General features: G+C 37.3%; 1 long non-coding RNA gene across 1 annotated transcript; it reads left to right on the forward strand.

Annotated features, from left to right (window-relative positions):
- Positions 1-14,342: 14,342 nt before the first annotated feature.
- On the forward strand, positions 14,343-25,840 carry LOC127129386 (uncharacterized). The gene is made up of 2 exons (XR_007806326.1): positions 14,343-14,620; positions 25,550-25,840. It is a non-coding gene; the product is annotated as an uncharacterized LOC127129386 (long non-coding RNA).
- The last annotated feature ends 1,251 nt before the right edge of the window (positions 25,841-27,091 follow it).

Raw genomic sequence — 27,091 nt, forward strand, 5'->3', positions numbered from 1 at the left:
AGGACATCCTTCACACATAACAGGGAACACCATCTGATAGTCTTCAGATATCACTGAGTCACCAGCTTGATCAAGAAGAATCCAGACATAAATTGGGACATATACCTTTTCATCCCATTACATGAGATAATCTTCCATAGATGGCTCAGAACTCCTACCACAAGCTCCAAGGGATGAATAGAAAACACCTCCTTTTGTCTTCAACTTAATACTTTTCTGCTCAAAAGTAATTTGTCTCAGACTTTCCTCAAGAATAATCAGCTGCCTTATGTTGATTATCTTGATTCTTCGAACTCACTTCTAAGATAGACCAACTGCCACTGGTTGATTACCTCCTTCATGAATTCTCATATGAAAAGGTCAAATGCTGCTTTTTGACCTCCCCAAGTTTATCAGCCTTCTCCCTAAGATATTCTGACCTCTCAAGTGAGACTAGAACTTCAAGATTTTGAAGTATCCAATCTACAACCCTGTAGACCTTTCTATCTCAAGTTGATGTGCCACATCACCAACTAAGGGTCTGATGTTGAACCAAATGTCACAACATTGTTTTTTTGACATCTAGCTGTTGAATTCAGCTCCTTCTTCTGCCACTTGAAAGAACTTCCTCCCTTCACAGAACTAGGGTTCAATGTTCTCATAGACTTGATTGTGGAACCAAGTTTGAGTAAACAACCTCCATCCTGCTGGTTTGCAGTTAAGTCATCCAAGCTCACACCTTGATGAATCCCTGCTTCTTCTCCAAAGACATCAAACACTCTGATGTATGAGTCTTCAGAAGGACCAGTTAGACACTAACCCTTCAGCTCTACCAAGGATTTCACATCCTAAGGCAAGGCTGTTTCCATGATGTCAAGATTGCTGCCACTTGTTCTTGACTCCACAGTGTGCATAAGCTAATGCACTTCCTTACCTAGATCAGAAATAAACTGATCCAAGTAACCACCATCAAGACTATGATGTCTTCTTCTTCTTGTACATACCAAGGCTGAATCAAGTTTCTTGCCAGGAAACCTTTTCAGAGATCATATGCTTTTGCTGCCACCAAGGAGATAGATCCTACGCCAATGTACTATCCTTCCTGTGATTCTGCACAGGGTCTTGAAGAAGTGATGTTCCAACATCTTTAAGAACATCCGTTATCTTGAGCTCTAAGGATAATCAATTACACACTTGTACTTGGCACAAGTAGACATTGATCTTAAATCCTTTCCCAATTTTCCTTTCAGATACTTCCACCATAAGAATACGTTGAAAGTACTCTTCTTGTGTCAACATCTTCTGCTTGCAAGCACCTAGACAATTTTGAAAGTCTTCCCAGATTAAATTCACCCTTAGGAATGCGAGAGATGAATTCTTCCTTGCAAATGTGTCACACAACCACCAGAACCCATGTGACACAGGTCAACAGCCAACCAGACCCTAGGCTGACCAGACTTGAGGAGGTTAACCAAAACTCCCCCTCAAATTAACAATCATGGATACTCCACACCAATATCCATGCATTGTACACATATGTCTCAACATGACATACACTATCCCTTCCAGTGGCAACTAACTCCTCCACTCACACCAATCAGACTTCAGCTGACCATAAGTACTAATGAGACAAACAACACCAGTCAATAGTAGATATGCATTGCCAGAGCATATTACCTCAACCAACCACTGAATCTTCATATTCTCACTCCTAGTAAGAACTGCCACTTCTGAACGTGGTGTTTGAATACCAAGATTCATGGTTATAACCCCCTTAAATGATATCACAGTCAGGTTACCCCATTATTGACTGCCAACTTCCAGGAGACTTGTCTTCCAACACACCATAGTACTTCAGGGAACAACTATCCAACCCTGATCACACTGCAGGGAGATGCCTAACAGCAGGAGATTGCACAATGTCACATCTCAACCAGCTCAACTTCTAGGGATGACCTTCTTGAGCACACACCCAGTTGACCCTGCTCTTGTCAACTTAGCACACACAGATGTCTCCTCTTCCAGGTCAGGAGTAGGTTCCAACCAGAATTATCCCATTGTTTGGACCCTAAAAACATCTGCTCTTCAACCAGTAGCTGCATACTTGTTGAACAACATGTTCTAACATCACATAGAACATTGGTTCCACCTCCTTGGAACAACCCTTCCTTGAAGGTCTTCAAGGTCTTCATATACACTACTCAAGAGAGTAAGAGAATCAGTGATTAAGTGACTCTCACCATCCTGAAGTGAGAACATCATGATAAGTGGGCTTGAGGAGACTCAAGTATCTTTGACATCTTCAGTAGATTATGATGAGCTCTTGAACACAGCAGCCTTTCATCCACATGAGGGGAAACTACATCAGAGTTTGAGTTTTGCCATGTATTATGCAGCGGAAATCATAATACAACTCAACCTATGAACACACACTTCACCAGATTGGCCTCCAAGACCATACCAGGTTTGAATGTGATTTAGTACTGGCACAGCTGTCCCACACACAGGCCAATTGCCAACCTCCAGAGACAGGTACACACCATTCCTGTCATGAACAGTCCATCCACCTACTTCAAGGGACCATTCAGGGAATTACAGAACCTTACACAGGTTCCAGCATCAGTACCAACATAACTCCTTGCCAGCTACCAGAAAGTATCACCCATGGATCTCATCCAGAGACAGAACAGGATGCCCGCTCTGATACCAATTGAAATTCTGGCGTAGTTAGAGTTCAGATGTTCTACTTCAAGTCATGACATCTGATCTAACATTGTACCTATTACAGCAAGACAGTTATTACCCTCTGTACTAATGTGCAACTTTTCACAGTGTCACGGCCTCTCCTTCTATGTCATCCTAGAATGGAGGGACACCTAGTTATGTGCACCTTATCATTCACTTCTGTTGTTTTCCTACACAGATATCAGCAAGATGTCTCAATCCTGTTTTGGACATTATCTGTTTCATTGTTCCAGTTTGTTGGTCATGTACTTGTATTTCCTAAATTAAAGGTTGTAACAAGTTAAACTAATCTCCACTTATTAAGGAACTAACAAATAGATTATTTGCCAGGTTCATTAATTGTAGCTTAGTTGTTAGTTTCCTAGATTTTAGATCAGCTGGTGGATTCCTGAAGAATAGCCTGAGAAAAATCCTGAAACAGAAAAACTAACCATCCAACAATGTAGCATGTGCAGTCAGGAGTGAATGTCACAACATCCCGTTTGACATCCAAGTCCAGAACCATATGCTAAGTCTGCTTGGTTCCTGAAAACAGACTGTGCTAAATTTGCTGTACTGTAAAAGACCAACCAGTCTCTACTTCAGTATCAGCTTACTGGAAGAACTGTCAAGACATCCAGTTTGACAGTTTCACAATGATCTTTTGGCCAGGTCTGATATGCTTTTGAACTCCAGACTTCACTACATACTGAACTGAAATCATCAACTTATTAAACAGTATGTGCTGTTGTTGATGAATGTCAAAACATACTGATTGACATTCCAACAGAAGGCTATGTATCAGGTCTGCTATTATCTTGATGAACAGACTGGAATACATGCTTAGTTATGGCAGACATGATTATATCATACAGAAGGAAAACAAACACAGGAAATTGTTAACCCAGTTCAGTCCAACATGACCTACATCTGGGGGCTACCAAGCCAGGAAGAAGATCCACTATTAGCAGTATCAATTCAGAGTTAAACTCACCCGTTTACAACTCATCACTTAATCCCTACCCAATGCAATCTATACCTAGGAACTCCTAGATAGAAACCTCCAGTTTCCATTCCTATCACTACAATCACAATGTAATGTTACCACACCTTGAACTTGCTTCACAGCTTCATTCAAGAACAAAATCACTCTTGCCTACAGGCTTCGAGTTACAAACACTCTCAGGTTTTACCACTGAGAAACACATGGTAACCTTCCCACAGATTGGGAGGTTTACCTTACACACACCCCTAAAAATTCATTCTAAGAGGCTTCCAAAAACTAGATTACAATCAGCTATTTATAACCTAATCACCCAACTGGATTTGGGCCTTCAGAAAATTGCAGCAGACTTGTTCTTTGCTGTTGCAACTTCAGCAGAAAAATTCTGCTACAAACAAGGTCTTCAAGTTCCTAAACTCTCTCCATATATATCTCCATGTTTAGAGCCTATATATATTCTGATTTAGTCTTCAAGACCTCCACATGGGAGTTAGGATATTCACCAGATATCCTTGCTGATCCCATGACATATACTGAATTAATTTATTCAGTTTCCTACACATGTGCGATGTCACAGACCTGATGTCGTGACATCGTACATGACATGTTGGTCCAGATGTTGAATTTCTTCAACCCAACATATTAAAACAACAGAGATGATTACATTATTTGTTTTCTAAAATTACTGCCAATCCTAAGGAATCAACAATCCGGTTAAAGGTTTAGTTATTTTAGAGAAATCTTTAATGAATCGTCGGTAGAAACCGGCATGTCCTAAGAAGCTTCGTACTTCTCTCACAGTTTTCGGAGGTTGAAGGTTTTCGATTACTTCTATTTTGGCTTTGTCTACTTCAATTCCTCTATTTGATATGATGTGTCCTAAAACAATCCCTTCTTGTACCATAAAGTGACATTTTTCCCAATTAAGTACTAGGTTTACTTTTACACATCGTTCTAGAACTCTTTCTAGGTTTTCAAGACATTCTTCGAAACTTTGCCCGCATACGGAAAAGTCATCCATAAAGACTTCCATGATGTTTTCAAGAAAATCGGCGAATATGGCCATCATTCACCTTTGGAAGGTTGCAGGAGCATTGCACAAGCCAAACGGAATTCGTCGATAAGCGAAGGTACCAAAAGGACATGTGAACATTGTCTTTTCTTGGTCATCAGGATGACTTGGTATTTGAAAGAAGCCTGAGTAACCGTCTAGATAGCAGAAATGAGAATGCTTGGCTAGTCGTTCTAACATCTGGTCTATGAATGGTAAAGGAAAATGATCTTTTCGGGTTGCTTTGTTTAGCTTCCTATAGTCAATGCACATTCTCCATCCCGATTCGATTCGTTTGGTTATAGTTTCTCCTTTTTCATTTTCGATCACGGTTATACCCCCTTTCTTTGGTACTACGTGTACAGGGCTAACCCATTTGCTATCGGATATAGGATATATAATACCTGCCTCTAATAACTTCGTTACTTCCTTCTTCACTACCTCACTCAGGATCGGGTTTAGTCTCCTCTGATGTTCCCTAGAAGTTTTACAGTCTTCTTCTAGCATGATGTGGTGCATACAAATAGAAGGACTTATCCCTTTAAGATCGGTGATGTTGTATCCTAGTGCGGTTGGATATTTTCTTAAGATATGTAGGAGTTTTTCGGTTTCGAGTTTTCCTAGGTCTGCATTGACTATCACTGGTCGTTCAAGTTCTGAGTCTAGGAATTCATATCTCAGATTTTTGGGAAGTGTTTTCAGGTCGAGGGTTGGTTTCTTAAGGAATTGTGTAGGATCCGATGTTATTGCTAAACATTGGTTCAGTCTGTCTTCTACACGACAGTCAGACAATTCGTCATTTTCTAATTTTGTTTCTTTTATGCATTCATCGATGATATCCATGAAGTAACATGCGTCATCTATTGCAGGTGCTTTCAAAAATTTGGAAAGAATGAACTCAATTTTCTCTTCTCCTACTTCGAAAGTGAGTCGTCCTCGTTTTACGTCTATGATAGCATCGGCGGTTGCTAAGAATGGTCTTCCCAATATAATGGGGGTAACTTCATCTTCTCTTATGTCCATAATTATAAAATCGGTTGGGATGTAGAATTGACTTATGCGCACGGGAACGTTTTCAAGAATTCCTACAGGATATCTAACGGAACGATCTGCTAATTGCACAGACATTTTAGTTGGTCTTAATACTCCCATTTCAAGTCTCTTGCATATGGACAAGGGCATAACACTGATACCGGCTCCTAAATCGCATAGAGCTTTGTCTATGACAAATTTTCCGATGTGACAGGGTATAGAGAAACTACCAGGATCTTTAAGTTTAGGAGGCATATTTTGGATTATCACGCTGCACTCAGCAGTGAGTGTAACGGTTTCGCTATCTTCAAGTTTCCTTTTATTAGAAAGAATTTCTTTTAAGAACTTAGCATATGAGGGCATTTGTGTAATAGCTTCTGTAAAAGGAATGGTGACGTTTAATTGTTTCAGTAGGTCAACAAATTTTTTAAATTGGCCCGCGTCTTTGGTTTTAATTTGCCTTTGAGGATAAGGGATAGGTGGTTTGTAAGGCGGTGGAGGTACATAAGGTTCTTTCTTTTCTATGGTTTCCTTGTTACACTCTTCCTTTTCCTTAGGTTTACTTTCTTCCTCAGTTGACTTTTTAGAGTTTTGGTTCTCAATCCTTGGGTCAGACGGTCCTTCTACCTCTGTTCCACTTCTTAATATAATTGCATGAGCGTGGCTTTTCGGGTTAGGTTGGGGCTGTCCAGGAAATGTACCAGTTGGGGCAGCAGTAGGCGCTTGTTGTTGAGCTACTTATGAGATTTGTGTTTCCAGCATTTTGTTATGGGTAGCCAGGGCATCTACTTTACTTGCTAGTTGTTTAATCTTTTCATTAGTGTGTACATTCTGGTTTAAGAACTCTTTATTTGTTTGTTGTTGAGAAGCTATGAAGTTCTCCATCATGATTTCCAAGTTGGATTTCCTAGGAACGTTATTGTTAGGTGTAGATGGGGTCGGCTTTTGATATCCAGGAGGTATAGCTGGGGCTTGACTGGGAGCTTGACCTGGTGCGTATAAAGCATTATTACTCTTATATGAAAAATTAGGATGGTTCTTCCAGTTTGAGTTATAGGTATGCGAGTAGGGATTTCCTTGAGCATAGTTCACTTGCTCTGCTTGGATTCCTGTTAGGAGTTGACAATCTATAGGAGTGTGACCTTGAATTCCACAGACTTCGCAATTTTGAGTTACGGCAACCACGGTGGCTGGAGGTGATACATTTAAACTTTCAATTTTCTGGGCAAGAGCATCCACTTTTGCATTAACATGATCAAGGCTACTTATCTCGTACATGCCTCCTTTTGTTCGAGGTTTTTCTACCATTGTTCGGTCGCTTCCCCACTGATAATGATTTTGGGCCATGCTCTCGATAAGTTGATAAGCGACAGCGTATGGTTTATCCATAAGCGCACCACCTGCGGTGGCGTCTATTGTTAACCTTGTGTTGTATAAGAGACCATTATAGAAGGTATGAATTACTAACCAGTCCTCTAAACCATGGTGTGGAATCATGTCTTTGTATCTTTCCCATGCTTCGAAAAGAGACTCGTTATCTTTCTGTTTAAATCCATTTATCTGGGATCTTAACATAGCTGTTTTGCTTGGAGGAAAATAACTGGCAAGAAAGACTTTCTTCAACTCATTCCATGTGGTGACTAAGTTAGAAGGAAGAGACTGAAGCCATCTTCTAGCTTTATCTCTTAACGAGAAAGGAAAAAGACGAAGTCGAATTGCCTCTGAAGTGACACCATTAGCTTTAACAGTATCAGTGTATTGGACGAATACGGATAAATGAAGGTTTGGATCCTCGGTAGGATTTCCAGAAAATTGGTTCTGTTGCACTGCCTGCAACAGCGAAGGTTTAAGTTCAAAGTTGTTTACTTCGATTACGGGTGAAGCAATACTCGAATGCGGCTCATCTTGTGATGGAGCGGCGTAATCTCGAAGAGCACGAGCTAGTTTTGCCATCTCGGGTATCGGCGAAGGAAGAAGATTTTTGAGGTCAGGAATTTCGATTGGAGGAAGATTGTTTGCAGCACGATACTCCCGAATTCGTCGTAAGACTCGGAGATATCGTTCAACGTCGTTGATTCGTAAGTAGTACGGTTCGCCTTGTGAGCGAGTGTGTGGCATACAAATCAACGAAAGACAAGGGAAAAATAAAAATTGCCTTAGTCTCTACAGCGTAACAGAAGAGTTACGATATCAACTAAATAAAAGTCCCCGGCAACGGCGCCAAAAACTTGATCGCGACTTTATGAGTCTATTGGGGTATTGACTGCAAGTGCACAGTCTAATCGCGTAGTTTTAAAAGATATCGATCCCACAGGGACTTAATGAATCGATATACCGTTTTTCTAAGGTTACTTCGTAAAGCTAAGGCAGATGATACTTTGATGATTAGGAGGAAAAGTAAAACTAAAATCGGATCTAGATTAAATATCAAATACGTGGATATCGGTATGTAGTTCGTCGTAATTAGGGAATCAAATCTTCGTTGGTTTCTTAGTTTTAAAATAAGTCTTTTCAGTAGACACTATTGATTAAAAATCTTTTCTCAAACTCTCACTCTATTGAATCAGACTATGACTTTATATCAACATACGCTCTCACTATTTAGTTAAGTCTAAAATCACTTTTTGAATACAATAGAATCTATAGAAACTCTTTTTATTAAAATACTAACCGTTTAAACACCCTCGTCTCAAACTCTCGCTCTGTTGACTTAGATTATATTATTAAACTTAAATGCTTAACTCTCGTTCTCACATTTAACCTTTAAAAATACTTTTTGAAAATGATTAGAATTTAATTAACTCTAAAAATTGCTTTCGCCCTGATTTAAAGTTAATGTCCAATTTACACTGTCCAGTTAAAAGCTCAAACCGTCGTTCTATTGATTTTAACTTCTTTATGTTTTTTACTCTCGTACAAAAACTTTGGAATTAACTCTGTAAATTGAGACCATAAAAAGAGTGACTATATTTTTTTTACATAAATTTAAACCAACTTAGTTTTGATTCCTTTATTCCGCTTACTTTACATACCGATATCTAAGTTTATTTAGCTGGACATGCTAAACAAGCCTAAACAATAATTATGCTTAAATACAACCATATCAGACAAACAGTATAGATAAACAGCAGTACAGAGCATATATAAATTAAAACAATAAATTAATGAACCTGTAAAATTAATAGAAATCTTGGTTGTTCCCTAGCTTCGATGCTTGAACACTCCACCACAAACCGGTTGGATTTGTTCTTCACAATCTTCGTTCGGAAAGGAAAATAAAGGCGAAGGAATAAAATACTATGACCTAACGTAAGGTTAGATCCAGTAAAAACTACACAATAGTTTCCGGTGTAGAAACTAGTGTGAAAGAAAATAAATTCAATGCTTTGGAAATTAAATAGAAAAGAAAAGGAAATAAAAATGCTAAGAAAGTAGAATGCTGTAAAATATATTGCTGTAAAAGCTTGCACGGCGGAAAAAAGGAGAGTAAGAGAGGAGAGCTTCAGGGTTCCACAATTGGATCTATTTATATTCATCCATTTAGTAATCGTTTCCCAAAAGTTCCTTCAGTAGGTTTTCTAGCGTGTCAACGAGTCAGAGGAAGAATAGGAGAACATGCTTCTGTTACGCGTCAAAGCCAAAAAAAATAGGAATGGGGTGTGACGTCCGTCACACAATGTGTTACGCTCGTAACACTTAGCAGAGGGGCGTGACGCTCGTCACACCTTGTGTGGCGGTCATCACAGCATCACAACGCTTCTCCTTTGTAGTTGTGGGCTGGGCTTTAGTGGAATGCTTTTCCTTGAGAATCCTCTTTTTGCACCCCCTTTTCTTTCTTTTTCACATATGCTTCAAATAACGTTACCTGAAATAAATAGAAGGAAAATACCAAGTAATATCGAATAATATAAAATAAATCGAATGAAATAATAATATAATTTAATTAAATCAAGTCCAAAAATGTGATATTATTTCATGTTATCATAGAACTTGAGGAAGACGAGCCTCAAAATAAGATCAAGCTTGTAGCCCTAAAGTCCATATCTGAAAGACGCAAACCAGAAAGGAACAAAGCCTTCCAAGCTGAAGAGGAAGACAATGACGACTCTGAAAAAGAAGACTCTGACGATGAAGAAGAGTTATCCTTTTTTACCAGAAGAGTAAAACAACTTTGGAGAAAAAGGAATAATAACTTCAGAAGACTAAGACCCAAGGGAGATCGCTCAGAATCACCTTCTAGAGATAAGTCAAACAAAGAAATAACATGCTATGAATGTAAGGAAACAGGTCATTACATAAACGAATGTCCAAAGCTAAGAAAGAAAGCTCCAGAAGAGAAAGTTTCAAGAAAAGCTCATTCAAAACCAAAAAGGGATTGATGGCCACCTGGGACGATAATGGATCTGATTCCTCTGAATCAGACTCTGAAGAACAGGCAAATGTTGCATTTATGGTTACTACCTCTGGAAACACATCAGATGGAGAATCTGATCCTGAAGAGGTATTTTCTAATCTTTCTCGCTCTGACCTTGAATCATGCCTTTCTGAAACTCTAAGCTCATATCAGAAACTCAAACAAAAATTTAAAGCTATAAAAGGGGTTCTTTAGGGAACCATCGAAGAATGTGATAAGCTTGAGATGACTGTTTCAGAACTAAAAGATGAAAATCAAACTTTGATAAAAGAAAGAGACTCCACAAATAAACAATGTTTAAAACTTGAAGAAGCGTTATCTCAAACCCCACAAACTTCTAACACAATAATATATGAATATGAAAAATCTTTTCAAAAGTTTCTGAAAAATGGGATAGAAAGAAGCAGAATGGCATCCATGATTTATGGAGTCAGTCGGAATAATAAAAGAGGAATAGGGTATATCCCTAGTGAAGATAAGTCTTCTACAGATGACAAACTCAAATCTCTTTTTTCCTATCATTACACACATGCACAAGCATAACATTTTGATAATGCTAGAAAACCCAAAGATCTAAGAAACTCTGGGAAAACAAATCACAAAGGACCCAAAAGATTCTGGGTACCAAAGGATAAGACTGTTTATGTTGCAGATATCTTATGCCGCAGAGTTAAGACACCAATCATGGTACTTGGACTCTGGATGCTCGCGACACATGATGGGAAGAAAGTATATGTTCCAAAACCTAGAACTTAAAGACAATGGTTGTGTAGGTTTCAGAGGAAATCAGAAAGTAAGAATCAGAGGCTCCGGAACTATTGGTAATGGAACTCTTCCCTCTATATCTGATGTTCTCTATATAGAAGGATTAATGCATAACCTATTATCAATAAGTCAATTAAGTGATAACGGTTATGATGTAATCTTCAATCAAAAAATATGTAAAGCAATTAATCAGAATAATGGAACATTTTTATTCACTGGCAAGAGGAAAAAATATATTTACAAAATAAATCTCTCAGATCTGAAAGATCAAAATGTAAAATGTTTATTGACTATTCATGAAGAGCAATGGGTATGGCATAGACGCTTGGGCCACATTAGCATGAGAAAACTCTCTCAGCTAAATAAACTCGACTTAGTTAGAGGTCTACCTAAACTGAAGTATTCTTCAGAAGCTCTGTGTGAAGCATGTCAGAAAGGAATTTTTTTGAAAACATCTTTTAAAAATAAAAATATTGTTTCCATCTCTAAGCCTCTGGAACTTCTTCACATTGACCTTTTTGGGCCTGTTAAGACAGCGTCGGTTAATGGAAAGAAGTATGGACTAGTTGATGATTTTAGTCGCTGGACATGGGTAAAATTCCTAAAGCACAAGAGTGAGTCTCACTATGTATTCACTAGCTTCTGTTCAAAAGAGCAAAATGAGTTTGACTCTAAAATCATCAAAGTCAGAAGTGATCACGGTGGCGAGTTCGAGAATAAATTTTTTGAGGAACTATTTGATTCTAATGGAATATCCTATGATTTCTCATGTCCTAGAACTCCACAACAAAATGGGGTTGTAGAGAGGAAGAATAGGACACTCCAAGATATGGGCAAGACCATGATCAATGAAACAGATGTGGCTAAGCACTTTTGGGCTGAAGCAGTAAATACAACGTGTTATATTCAGAATAGAGTCTCTATAAGACCTATTCTGGAAAAGACTCCCTATGAGTTGTGTAAGGGAAGAAAATCCAACATTTCTTATTTCCATCCGTTTGGATGCTCTTGTTTTATTCTCAATACTAAAGAACATATGAACAAGTTTGATTCAAAAGCACAAAAAGGCATTATGTTAGGATACTCAAAACACTCTAAAGGCTACAGAGTATACAACACAAAAACCAAAACTATGGAAGGATCAATACATGTTAGATTTGATGATAAGCTTGACCCTGAAAAGTCAAAGCTAGTTGAGAAACTTGCAGATTTGGAGATCACTCTTGCAGGCTCTGACGAAAAGACTAAAGCACCAAAAGTATCTGACAAACAAAGTCCAGATGCAACTGAATCCTCAACTATCCAAAAAAGATCAAGAAGTCGCCCCAACATATCTGAAGATTTGATTATGGGAAACAAGGATGAACCTGTCAGAACTAGGTCAACATTCAAAGTATCTGAAGAAACTCCTCTAGGATTAGTATCTCTAATCGAGCCTACTTCCTGTGATGAGGCACTTCAAGACAATGACTGGGTTCTGGCTATGAAAGAAGAGCTAGATCAATTCTCAAAGAATGATGTATGGGATCTCGTCCCAAAGCCTAAAGGAACTCACATTATTGGAACCAGATGGGTGTTCAGAAACAAACTGAATGAAAAGGGAGAAGTAGTCAGAAACAAAGCACGACTGGTGGCACAGGGTTACAGTCAACAAGAAGGCATTGACTACAATGAAACCTTTGCCCCAGTCACCAAGTTAGAATCTATTCGCTTACTTGTTTCATTTGCTATAAATCATTCTGTCATACCCCAATTTTGACCCTAAATCGCTGACTCAATACATTCGTCATAGCTATTGCATGTCTACATAGCATACCATGCATTCCATACCGCATAGTGCCTAAAATATCAGTCGAAAAAAAATTTCGAATCTACAGACAAACCGGTTGAATTAATCAACGGATGTGCGTCAAATCAGTGAACGAAAAAAATTTAAAATCAAGCTTCTAGACATCAATTTTATTAATCTACGTTTCGCGTAGTTTAATCTGGTATGCTCGATTTATTTTTCAGCTAATTTTTTGGCCATTTTTTGATCAGCTCAAGCCTGTTTAACCGATCAAAATTTATTTCAAAATTAAAAGAAACGTTGTATTTTTCTGAAAAGTTTATTTCACACTGATCATCTTGGTACATTCATTTTAATTTTTTGAGCGTTTTTCACGATCAATTATTATTTATTTTGAGCCCTTTTATTTTTGTTTTTTTATCAAAATTTCGAAATATAAATAGGATTAATCCTCTTGTTGTTTTAATTTTATCTTATTTATTTTAATTCATATGATTTTATTACATTCAATTATTTCTAAACCCTTTTTAATTCATAAAACATCTTATGGGCATTATTGGCATTTGTAAAAAATAAAAACCCTAATTGATACACTATATAAGTATGGATTTGCTCATGAAAGAAAACATAGATGGTGAATCCTAAGCGGCCTCCTCACACGCCTACCACCACTCACTCTCTCTCCACCACTCATTTCCCAAATCCAACCTCACTCCAGTTACCCTCACTCACATTCTCTTCTCTCTAAAGAAAGTAAAAAAATAAAAATAAAAACCCACCGTGAATCTCTTCTTCCTCACCATTTTCCGCCGTGCGTCACCACCACCATAACCTTCATCTTCTTCATCGTGGCACCACCCAAACCCCTCTCCTTCAAACCGCCGCCACCTTCTCCGATTCACCTTCCTCCGCCCAAAACCTTCAAATCCGCCGTCACCTCTTACCCTTCCATCCTCGTTGTTCACTCTTTCTCCATCGTCACTCTTCATCTTCACTCCCAAACGCCACCAATACTCCCTCCGTCCGCGAAAGCGTTTGCCGCTTTGTCCATACAACTGTCCACCGTCTTCATCGCTCAAAACCCCTCTCTCTGCTCACACTCAAACACTCAATCATCTTCTTCCCACAAGCACTACCAACCACCACGAAAAACACACTCAGAATCTCTGGGTTTGCGAAAACGATGAAATGGTTCACCGTGCCGTTCGTAGGTTCCTGGACTCTTCAAGATCTTCGACGAGATCCTCGTTAACACGGCCGATAACAAAGGAAGAGATCCGTCTATGGATTCGTTGAAGGTTACGATGGATCCGGAAGCGAACGCGGTTTCTGCTTACAACAACAGCGATGGTGTTCCGGTTGAGATTCGTCAGGAGGAGGACGACGACGAAGGAGAACAAGCTCAAAGGAGGAGAAACACGGGAAACCTAGGTTGGTGTTTCACATGTTTTAATACTTTCGACTTGTTTGTTGCTGCTGTCCTAGGTTACTGTTGTAGAAGTGTAATTGAATTTTCAATTAACGTTGCTAAATTTATACATATTACTTTGAAGTGATTCTTTTATTAGCCACATCTTGAAAGTTTCAGTATGTTGATTGCCAAATCTGAAACTACATGGGTTAAATTAGAGTCAACTGCTGCAGTTAAATCAACTCTGCTGTTAAGCATATGCATATGACGTCTTTAATCATTTCGATTCAATTATGCATTCTTGTTAAGATCTGGTTATTGGATTCATAGCAATATAATGAGTTTGATTTGTAAATAGCATACTGCTGCCATGATCTGGTTCATATGTTGTTGGTTCACTTGTTTGGTTTGATGACTGCAGTGTGCTAATGTGCTTGAGACAGGTTTTAAAGGTTTGGATTGATACAAGCTGGACCTTACAAGTTTGGTTTGAGTTTAGAACATGTTTGTTGCAGGTTCATAGGTTGCATCAGTTCTGCAACCAGTTCCTTGTTCTGGTTTAGTAAGTTGACTTGGTGTTGATTTGTGGTGATGCCGTTAATTTGTACTTCTATCATGTTAATCCTATGTTAAGTTGTTGTACCAAGCATTGGTTAGTGAATGTTGGTTAATTAGATGATGCAAATATTAATTGGGATTGTTAGATTTATTGATTAGGACTGTTAGATTAACATGCTGATTGATATGCCTAATGGTGATTTTACGGAAAAATCCAACCTTTTAAACCATTCCAATTTATAAAAAAAAATCAATTAGGTTATTTAATTCATATAACTAATTATTAATCGCCAACATGAGTAATTAAGATCATTGTTTCATTTTGATCATAAATTAAATTATTTTTTCAATTTTAATTTATTTTAAAATTCAATTCATTTTAAAACCATTTCAATTTCAATTTAAATCATGTCTAAATTCAATTCATTTTAAAACCATTTCAATTTAAATTTAAATTATGTCTAAATTCAATTCATTTTAAAACCATTTCAATTTCAATTTAAATCATGTCTAAATTCAATTCATTTTAAACCATTCCAATTTCAATTTAAATCTTGTCTCAATTTATTTGAATTAAACCTTGATCAGGTACCAATTGACCTCTCTTAAACCAAGTGCAATATTCAATTGTCTTTTTTCTATTTTTTTATTTTTTATAATAGGCTAGTTATTTATATCTTTTATAATTTCTTAACATAACTTACAAAACTCTTTTCTTAAACAAACTCGAAAAAAAAGGACCGTTGTAATCTAGCATTCCAGTGTAACCCTTGAACAATTGAGTCCAAAAGCACATGTCTTGTTCTTATTGAGTTTTCATTTTCCATTAAACCATTTCAATTTCGACTTCAAATAATTTTTGTAACCAAGTCAAACTGTCTCAAATCATTTATGTAAGTCCATCCTCGATCACATATTGAGAGATATTTCTAAAAATCAAATACAATATCCAAACCTTTTTCTAAATAAACTCGAAAGAAAAGGACCATTGGGATCAAGCATTCTGGCGTAACCCTTTGAACATTTGATTCTCACCAAGTGTTCGTTGTCCATTAAATAATTTTCTTAAATAATTCGAATGAAAAAGGACCATTGGAATCTAGCATTCCAGTGGAACCCCGAGTGATTGATTTTCTGAGGCTCATGTCTCGTTCTCATCAAATATCCGTCTTTCAAACTCAAAAAAAAATACTTGATTCCTACCTAAACACTTTTTCAATAAAGATGGAAATGGAACATGGTGTACACCGTGCATTCCTGATATTAAGATTCAAGGTGGATGCCTTGCCTATCTTAGCTCTCGCCATTTTCTTAAAATTGTCAATGCGGTTTCTTCAAACCCCTTTCTCAATCAAATTCAAAACACTTAATCTTTATTAAATACTTTTTCCAGTAAGATGGAAATGGAACGTGGTGGATACCACACACTCCTGAGACTAGGATTCGAGATGGATATCTCGCTCGTCCAAGTTCTCGCCATTACTCAAAATAAATCCAACCAATCAAACTCTTTCTCGCCGTCGTGCGACTAATCAAAAACCTTTTTCATAAACGAAAGATATATTGTCTTAAGGTGATGCAAAACAATGTTTCGGCCACGATTGTTGAGTCGAGATAAGTGACGCTTTTCCGAATGTAGATTTGTAAATCCATTCGATGTGTGGTATACGCCCGCTCCTCATCTGTTTTGGGTAAAACAATGTTTTCGTCGATTAATACAATATAGCTTTCTCTAAAATCGACCAACAAACAAACATTTTCTACCCAGAACTACGTAAGCCTTGACTTCTCTATTGAGATACATAGGAGCAGGATTTGTAAATCTTGTCAGGCCCACTAATAAGAAAACTTAGGTTTAATCCTTCATTAAAAATCCAAAAATATCCTCCTCTCTTCTATTTATTCTTTCCCTCATAATAACTTGAGAAGACTACACCCGAGCTTTGGAAAAAGAAGAGAGAACACATAAGTTTAGAATTGGAAGTTGTGTAGTGTTAGTCCCCAAGGGTCACTCCTTGCGTGTCTAGCATGAAGACTCCCCTAGAGTAGACCTGTTTGTAGATCTCGTTATAAGACAGCTAGCCTGTCGCATGACGTTGATTCATGAAGGGTCCATGACTCTAGGAGCCCCTCTTAGAACCAGTTATTATTTTGGTGGTTGCGTAATGATGGACTCCAAGGGCCTCTCCTTTTTGCACCCGATATGAAAACCTCGCTCAGAAGAGACCTTTCGTCACTCTTGTCATAAAGCGGCTAGCCTATTTTATGATGTTAATACGATTATGGTCCATGACTCTGGGAACCTTATCAAAAATGTAGAAACTATCCCGTGAGTGGGTTTATGGGTAGAAATCCTAGAACTATCTATTAAGGAGCCTACCTAGTAAGATGTTCTGAGTTACTCACATTATCCCAAATCCTAACTACCTGGATTGCATTTTATTTGCATACCAAAACATAAAAAAAATACATTGCATCCATTCATATACCATTGCATCTGCATTCGTTATCATGCATTGCATATCATTTTCCAAAAATACAAAAAAAACTCATCCATCCTTTGTCCATGTTCAAGCAAAGTGATTCCTGACACACATTTAGAACAAAGAACCATGTCTAAGGAAAATTCAAGAAGCATTGAAGGAGGAAGGCTCGGGTACATATATCTTGATTTCTGGGCCAAGTAATGTGAAAGGGAAAGGACCCTTGAAACCCCTCAAGGTTTTGTACCACAAGGAAGAGGTCAAGGATGTGGCTAGTGAGATATCATCATTTCCTGGTAAGAGCATTGAGATATCACCTTGGGTTTCTAATCCTCATAGCCAACTTCTACAACCTCTAATTCGAAACTCGTTGGTGGTTCCCAAGTCTCTCAAGCCGGTTCCACAACCTTACCCACCCAGGTATGACCCAAATGTGCAATGTGGATATCATGCTGGATCAAGAGGGCGTTCAACCGAAGACTGCAACGCTTTCAAAGCCAAAGTACAACAGTTGATTGACAACGGGTACATAGCCTTTCAAGAAGGAAGCTTGGTGGTAAACATTAACCCATCGACCGGATAAGTGCGAAGATCACAAGGGGTGTCCCCCGAAGTTAATGGATCAAGTTTGAAGAAGTCATTCCCAAAGTTGGCAATCATTTGGTTGTTTCAGCATCTCTTTTGGAGTTTCCTCGCATGTTGATTGTTAATTGCTTTTAAGCATTGTTGTTTTCTTTGAATTGGTAAGGTTAATGAAATATTTATGCATCTTTTGAATTGATCCATTCGTATTCACTCGTTTCTCATTTATGTTAAAAACAAAAATACTCCTCTCATTCACTTTTGTTTATCAAACCGTTGTGTTAACAAAGATTGGAAGGAGGATGATGAAAATGAAACACCTGAAATTGTTGTGGTATGCTTTTGAAGAAAACCTTGTCGATGATGTAAGGCATTGTTTCAAATCCCTAAACACTAAAGAGATAAGGAGTTAATCCCTAGTCAACCACTTTGAGCCTAGAAGCTGGTGTTTCTTTCAGATCTAAAACCTTTAATCTTAACCTGGGGTTGGGTAGTTGTGTTCAGATAGTTTGACCGTGCATTCGATCTTTCAAAAAAATCGTCCATATGTACACCCTCCAATTAGGTTCAACCACATGTTATCCTTCGCGCACATGTTTAAGTGTCGAAGAAGTTGAGAAAAGCTAAAATTAGTGTTGGTTGATCCTCATCCACCAATAACCTGGCAGTCAACACGTAAAAAAAATAGAAAAAGTCCGCTAAGTCAAACACCACAAAATGACTTGGGCAAAAGTTAGGGCATCCTGGTGGACCGAAAGCTTTAAAGAAGCGGTCCAGGAAAAGTTAGGGATAAAATAAGTAAATCAAAAGAGGTCATTAAATCCTCAACAAAAATAAAATAAGGTGACTGCCATTTCAAGAAAATCTCATCTTGAATCCTCATTTTCACTTTTGCACCTTCGAAGTCGAATGCGTGTATTGAATTAACTGAACATAGGAACTGGAGATCATCAAGAAGAAGGGGTGGGTAAAAAATAAATTTTGAGCCTTATATCCTTTTTGTTTAGAAAACCGTGAACCAGGCCACATTACAACCCTTAAAAGACCTAATTGAGGCAGAGTTTATTTTGAAAGCATACTACAACAAGGTTGTGTTAACCTGACTCCAAACGATTTTTGTTAATCATTTGATGGCACCAACTTGCATACTGTGAATGACTTGATCACCATTGTGTTCTTATCAACGACTCGTTCACTGTATTTCACCCATTCATATCAATAAACTTTGATTTCAAATTTCCGCATAGGCATTGAATTAAAATTTCCATTTTTGAATGAACAATCTTATTTGCGAGACAACACTTAGCATCAAAGAAATTCCAAATACAGTTGAGGAACTTGATAAAGTGAAAGAAGTCTAGTCAAGGGCAAATCACTTTGAGCATCAGTTAATTCGAGCTAATCACCCTAAGGGTCATCTCGCCAAGAGTAATTTGCTTCAAGACTCAGAACAGGGCAAGCCACCTCAGAGCTCAATAAGTCCAACTATCCAAGGAAAGTCAATCAAGAGTCTACCATTCCAACATTTGGTTAGTCAAGTTCAGACCATTGCAAGTTTCAAACACTTAGGGCAAGCCATCTCGAGGTAGTCTCATGGCAAATTGTTTCCAAACTCACTTTCAAGGTGAACATGTCCAAAGACCCAACAGACTAGGGCAAGATGAGCCACAGAGGGGCAAAACCTCTTTCTTCATGCTTTCAAACTGCTCAAACAAATTCTGTCGTACGTCAAGAACTTTTGAGTTTAAGATGAGTTCCCGGAAATTATGCTATCACGATTCGTTAATCCTCCAAAAGGATCCCATTGGCTAAGTTGTGGTTGTCAAGCTTGATAGAATTATCCTTTGATAACATCTATCATAAAATATTTGGTTGAGTTCTCGGTGTTAAGGAATCATGATCTTCATAAACAGTCTTTACAAACTCCCTGTCCACTCAAGTGTCATCATTTTCATATCATGATCATTCATATATCATGCATAAAAGAAAATCCAAACCATGTATAGCCGAAATGTACTTCGTGCTCATTTTGCATTGACCCGGGTCTTGTTGTTGATCCTATATCCTTTGACCTCTAATTCCAGTTTGTCTTTGGTGCCCTTAAACCATCATCCAGTTTTCGCAGTCATTTTCAAGTCCGACTCAGTTGGCAATTTTGTCCAGGAGGTTCAATTTCCTTTTTGGATTATCCGATGAATTTCCGGATTACTCCTTTGTTTATTGATGTATTTCCATAACTTGTCTGATGTGTTTCCAGATGTTTCCCCACCTATCTGATGTATTCTTGAATATGTCTATCTTGTATTCTGATGTATTTCCAAAACTTCCTCGATGTATTACCGGATGTGTCTGTATTCTGATGTATTTCCAGAATATCACTTATAATTTTGATGCATTTCCAGAATTTGTTTCTTTTACTCTCTGATGAATTCCCAGACATGTCATTTTTGTTCTGATGCACTTCCAAAACCCTTATGCCACTCCCTGGAATTATTTCAAGACTCATTGGTGTCTCCTAAAACCCAGTTGTCACTAGCATTATTCCAAAGCTCAGTTGTTACTAGAACTCATTCTAAACCCAATTGTCGTTGGCATCATTGTCACTCTGTTTATAAGTACAATTGTAATTGGTATCTGAATTTTGGTTGTCACCAACATCATTTCAAGTCCAATTGTTGTTGGCACAAATCCGTTAAAAGCTGGTTGTAATCCATTGCTTACGGTCAAAGTCCAATTGTTGTTGGCACCTATCTGTTAAAAGCTGGTTGTAATCCATTGCTTACAATCAAAGTCCAATTGTTCTTGGCAAACTCCGTTAAAAGCTGGTTGTAATCCATTGCTTACGGCCAAAGTCCAATTGTTGTTGGCACCTATCTGTTAAAAGATGGTTGTAACCCATTGCTTTCGGTCAAAGTCCAGTTGTTGCTGGCAAGCTGGTTGTAACCCATTGCTTTCGGTCAAAGTCCAGTTGTTATTGGCAAGCTGATTATAATCCATTGCTTTCGGTCAAAGTCCAATTGTTGTTGGCAAAATCTGTTAAAAGTTGGTTGTAATCCATTGCTTTCGGTCAAAGTCCAGTTGTTGTTGGCAAGCTGGTTGTAACCCATTGCTTTCGGTCAAAGTCCAGTTGTTACTGGCAAGCTGGTTGTAACCCATTGCTTTCGGTCAAAGTCCAGTTGTTGCTGGCAAGCTGGTTGTAACCCATTGCTTTCGGTCAAAGTCCAGTTGTTACTGGCAAGCTGGTTGTAATCCATTGCCTTTGGTCAAAGTCCAATTGTTGTTGGCAAAATCTGTTAAAATCTGGTTGTAATCCATTGCTTTCGGTCAAAGTCCAGTTATTGTTGGCAAGCTAGTTGTAATCCATTGCTTACAGTCAAAGTCCAATTGTTGTTGGCAAAATCCGTTAAAAGTTGGTTGTAATCCATTACTTACGGTTAAAAGTCCAATTGTTGTTGGCACGTACAAAGAGTTTAATTACCCTGTCTTTCCTGATGGTTCCGTGAAAGTCATGTATGACTTATCATCTTGAGGAATTCCCAGAAGCTTGGAGGTTTTTCGTGTTAGAAAACTCCAATGATGTTGGTTTTGTTTGATTTCTTTGTAAAGAATCATCATAGCCTTTTGCACGGATGATCTACTTATAAGAAGACTCCTGCTTATCTTTGTTATGCATAATTTCCCTATTAAGAATCTCCAAAATCTTTGATTGGATGAATTTCTTGTGAGAAATCTCCAGAATTGTCAGATGTATTTTAAAGTGTCAGGTCATGTATGAACCTGTTGATGGAACTTAATATGTATGTTTTTCAGTATTTTCAGGTCATGTATGAACCTATGGTTGAAGTTTCCTTTGTGTTTTCTAGTTTGTCAGGTCACGTTTGAACCTGTTAATAAATTCTTTGACTTTCTCCAAAACCGTCAGGTCATGTCTGAACTTGTTGTTGAAACACTTTGAATTTTCCAATATTGTCAAGTCATGTTTGAGCCTGTTGATGGAACTTTTGTTTGTTTATTTTCTAGTATTGTCAAGTCATGTTTGAACCTGTTGATAAAATCTTTTGATGTCCCCTGACATTGTCAAGTCATGTCTGAACCCGTTCTTGAAATGTTTTGTATATTCCAAGTGATCAGGTCATGTTTGAACCAGTTGTTGAAAATTCTTTGAATATTCAAGTGTTGTTAGGTCATGTTTGAACCAGTTGTTGAAAATTCTTTGAATATTCAAGTGTTGTTAGGTCATGTTTGAACCAGTTGTTGAAAATTCTTTGAATATTCAAGTATTGTTAGGTCATGTTTGAACCTGCTGTTGAAAATTCTTTGAATATTCAAGTGTTGTTAGGTCATGTTTGAATCATTTGTTAAAAATTCTTTGAATATTCAAGTATTGTTAGGTCATGTTTGAACCTGCTGTTGAAAATTCTTTGAATATTCAAGTGTTGTTAGGTCATGTTTGAACCATTTGTTAAAAATTCTTTGAATATTCAACTATTTTTAGGTCATGTTTGAACCTGCTGTTGAAAATTCTTTGAATATTCAAGTGTCGTTAGGTCATGTTTGAACCATTTATTGAAATTCTTTGAATATTCAAGTGTTGTCAGGTCATGTTTGAACCTGCTGTTGAAAACTCTTCGAATAGTCAAGTGTTGTCAGGTCATGTATGAACCTGCTGTTGAAAATTCTTTGAATAGTCAAGTGTTGTCAGGTCATGTATGAACCTGTTGTTGAAAATTCTTTGGATGTTCCTGTTTTGTCAGGTCATGTATGAACCTGTTGTTCAACCTTTATTCCAGTATTACCAGGTCATGTTTGAACCTGTTTTGAAGAATCTTTCTCTATAATTATTTTAGTGTTCTCAGGTCATGTATGAACTGTTGATATACTCTTTTTGAACTTTTTCTGAGTTTGTTAGGTCATGTTTGAACTTGCTGTCAGAACCGTTCTTGATATTCCTCAGCATTGTCAGGTCATGTATGAACTCGTTGTTGTTGAGCCTTTGCTCCAGTATTACCAGGTCATGTCTGAACCTGTTTCGAAGAATCTTTTCTTTGATTATTCCAGTGTTGTTAGGTCATGTATGAACCTGTTGCTGAACCTTTTGTTCCAATGTTGTCAAGTCAGATATGAACTTGTTGTGGAAATTTTCTCAAAATGTTCAAGTTGGTCATCAAGTCATGTATGAACCTGTTGATGTACTCTTTTTGAATTTTTCTGAGTTTGTTAGGTCATGTCTGAACCTGTTGTCAGAACTTCTTGATATCCTCAGTGTTGTCAGGTCATGTATGAACCTATTGTCGAGCTTTCATTCCAGTATTACCAGGTCATGTATGAACCTGTTTTGAAGAATCTTTCTCTATGATTGTTTCAGTGTTATCAGGTCATGTATGAACCTGTTGTAGAAATTTTTCTTATTCGGGTTTAGTAAGTCATGTGTGAACTTACTGCCGAAATCTCTTGTATTCTAAGTGTCGTTTATCAACTTTCACTTCGATTACTCCCCAGTGTGTGTCTGATTCTCCAGCAGGATTGTCTTCCCTAGCGAGTTGGTTTTTACCATTTGTCTGTCTCCCTGTGGAGCATTAACATCCCCCATAGATCTTTGTTTCATTTTGCATCCATCATAAAGCATCATGCTAGGGTTTATCTTATGTCTGATCATGTCCCTAGCAAATCAAATAAAAAGAGTCATTCATTCAGGCATTCATCTCATATCATATCCTATCATTTTCATTTCAGGATCAAAATTCGGGTCTTCTTAGTATTTAACTATCTCCCACTATGATCATATGAAGAGTGTCCTGCTTCATATTCTCTAGTTGAAGACACTTAAATAGGGGCAACTGTCATACCCCAATTTTGACCCTGAATCGCTGACTCAATACATTCGTCATAGCTATTGCATGTCTACATAGGAAACCATTCATTCCATACCGCATAGTGCCTAAAATATCAGTCGAAATAATTTTTCGGATCTATAGACAAACCGGTTGAATTAATCAACGGATGTGCGTCAAATCAGTGAACGAAATTTTTTAAAATCAAGCTTCTAGACATCAATTTTATTAATCTATGTTTCGCGTAGTTTAATCTGGTATTCGATTTATTTTTCACCTAATTTTTCGGCCACTTTTTGATCAGCTCAAGTCTGTTTAACCGATCAAAATTTATTTCAAAATTAAAAGAAACGTTGTATTTTTCCGAAAAGTTTATTTCACACTGATCATCTTGGTACATTCATTTTAATTTTTTGAGCGTTTTTCGCGATCAATTATTATTTATTTTAATCCCTTTTATTTTTGTTTTTTTTATCAAAATTTAGAAAAATAAATAGGATTAATCCTCTTGTTGTTTTAATTTTATCTTATTTATTTTAATTCATATGATTTTATTACATTCAATTATTTCTAAACCCTTTTTAATTCATAAAACATCTTATGGGCATTATTGGCATTTGTAAAAAATAAAAACCCTAATTGATACACTATATAAGTATGGATTTGCTCATGAAAGAAAACAGAGATGGTGAATCCTAAGCGGCCTCCTCACACGCCTACCACCACTCACTCTCTCTCCACCACTCATTTCCCAAATCCAACCTCACTCCAGCTACCCTCACTCACATTCTCTTCTCTCTAAAGAAAGTAAAAAAATAAAAAATAAAAACCCACCGTGAATCTCTTCTTCCTCACCATTTTCCGCCGCGCGTCACCACCACCATAACCTTCATCTTCTTCATCGCGGCACCACCCAAACCCCTCTCCTTCAAACCGTTGTCACCGCCGCCACCTTCTCCGATTCACCTTCCTCCGCCCAAAACCTTCAAATCCGCCGTCACCTCTTACCCTTCCATCCTCGTCGTTCACTCTTTCTCAATTGTCACACTTCATCTCCACTCACAAACGCCACCAATACTCCCTCCGTCCGCGAAAGCGTTCGCCGCTCTGTCCATACAGTTGTCCACCGTCTTCATCGCTCAAAACCCCTCTCTTTGCTCACACTCAAACACTCAATCCTCTTCTTCCAACAAGCACCACCAACCACCACGAAAAACACACTCAAAATCTTTGGGTTTGCGAAAACGATGAAATGGTTCACCGTGCCGTTCGTAGGTTCCTGGACTCTTCAAGATCTTCGACGAGATCCTCGTTAATGCGGCCGATAACAAAGGAAGAGATCCGTCTATGGATTCGTTGAAGGTTACGATGGATCCGGAAGCGAACGCGGTTTCTGCTTACAACAACGGCAACGGTGTTCCGGTTGAGATTCGTCAGGAGGAGGAGGACGACGAAGGAGAACAAGCTCAAAGGAGGAGAAACACGGGAAACCTAGGTTGGTGTTTCACATGTTTTAATACTTTTGACTTGTTTGTTGTTGCTGTCCTAGGTTACTGCTGTAGAAGTGTAATTGAATTTTCAATTAACGTTGCTAAATTTATACATATTACTTTGAAGTGATTATTTTATTAGCCACATCTTGAAAGTTTCAGTATGTTGATTGCCAAATCTGAAACTACATGGGTTAAATTAGAGTCAACTGCTGCAGTTAAATCAACTCTGCTGTTAAGCATATGCATATGACGTCTTTAATCATTTCGATTCAATTATGCATTCTTGTTAAGATCTGGTTATTGGATTCATAGCAATATAATGAGTTTGATTTGTAAATAGCATACTGCTGCCATGATCTGGTTCATATGTTGTTGGTTCACTTGTTTGGTTTGATGACTGCAGTGTGCTAATGTGCTTGAGACAAGTTTTAAAGGTTTGGATTGATGCAAGTTGGACCTTACAAGTTTGGTTTGAGTTTAGAACATGTTTGTTGCAGGTTCATAGGTTGCATCAGTTCTGCAACCAGTTCCTTGTTCTGGTTTAGTAAGTTGACTTGGTGTTGATTTGTGGTGATGCCGTTAATTTGTACTTCTATCATGTTAATCCTATGTTAAGTTATTGTACCAAGCATTGGTTAGTGAATGTTGGTTAATTAGATGATGCAAATGTTAATTGGGATTGTTAGATTTATTGAATAGGACTGTTAGATTAACATGCTGATTGATATGCCTAATGGTGATTTTACTGAAAAATCCAACCTTTTAAACCATTCCAATTTATAAAAAAAAATCAATTAGGTTATTTAATTCATATAACTAATTATTAATCGCCAAGATGAGTAATTAAGATCATTGTTTCATTTTGATCATAAATTAAATTATTTTTTCAATTTTAATTTATTTTAAAATTCAATTCATTTTAAAACCATTTCAATTTCATTTTAAATCATGTCTAAATTCAATTCATTTTAAAACCATTTCAATTTCAATTTAAATCATGTCTAAATTCAATTCATTTTAAAACCATTTCAATTTCAATTTAAATCATGTCTAAATTCAATTTTAAACCATTCCAATTTCAATTTAAATCTTGTCTCAATTTATTTGAATTAAACCTTGATCAGGTACCAATTGACCTCTCTTAAACCAAGTGCAATATTCAATTGTCTTTTTTCTATTTTTTTTATTTTTTATAATATGCTAGTTATTTATATCTTTTATAATTTCTTAACATAACTTACAAAAATCTTTTCTTAAACAAACTCGAAAGAAAAGGACCGTTAGAATCTAGCATTCCAGTGTAACCCTTAAACAATTAAGTCCAAAAGCACATGTCTTATTCTTATTGAGTTTTCATTTTCCATTAAACCATTTCAATTTCTACTTCAAATAATTTTTGTAACCAAGTCAAACTGTCTCAAATCATTTATGTGAGTCCATCCTCGATCACATATTGAGAGATATTTCTAAAAATCAAATACAATATCCAAACCTTTTTCTAAAAAACTCGAAAGAAAAGGACCGTTGGGATCAAGCATTCTGGCGTAACCCTTTGAACATTTGATTCTCACCAAGTGTTCGTTGTCCATTAAATAATTTTCTTAAATAATTCGAATAAAAAAGGACCATTGGAATCTAGCATTCCAGTGGAACCCCGAGTGATTGATTCCGAGGCTCATGTCTCGTTCTCATCAAATATCCGTCTTTCAAACTCAAAAAAAAATACTTGATTTCTACCTAAACACTTTTTCAATAAAGATGGAAATGGAACATGGTGTACACCGTGCATTCCTGAGATTAAGATTCAAGGTGGATGCCTTGCCTATCTTAGCTCTCGCCATTTTCTTAAAATTGTCAATGCGGTTTCTTCAAACCCCTTTCTCAATCAAATTCAAAACACTTAATCTTTATTAAATACTTTTTCCAGTAAGATGGAAATGGAACGTGGTGGATACCACGCACTCCTGAGACTAGGA

This window comes from Lathyrus oleraceus, chromosome 3 (genome assembly GCF_024323335.1).
Source record: "Lathyrus oleraceus cultivar Zhongwan6 chromosome 3, CAAS_Psat_ZW6_1.0, whole genome shotgun sequence".
Lineage (NCBI taxonomy): Eukaryota > Viridiplantae > Streptophyta > Magnoliopsida > Fabales > Fabaceae > Lathyrus > Lathyrus oleraceus.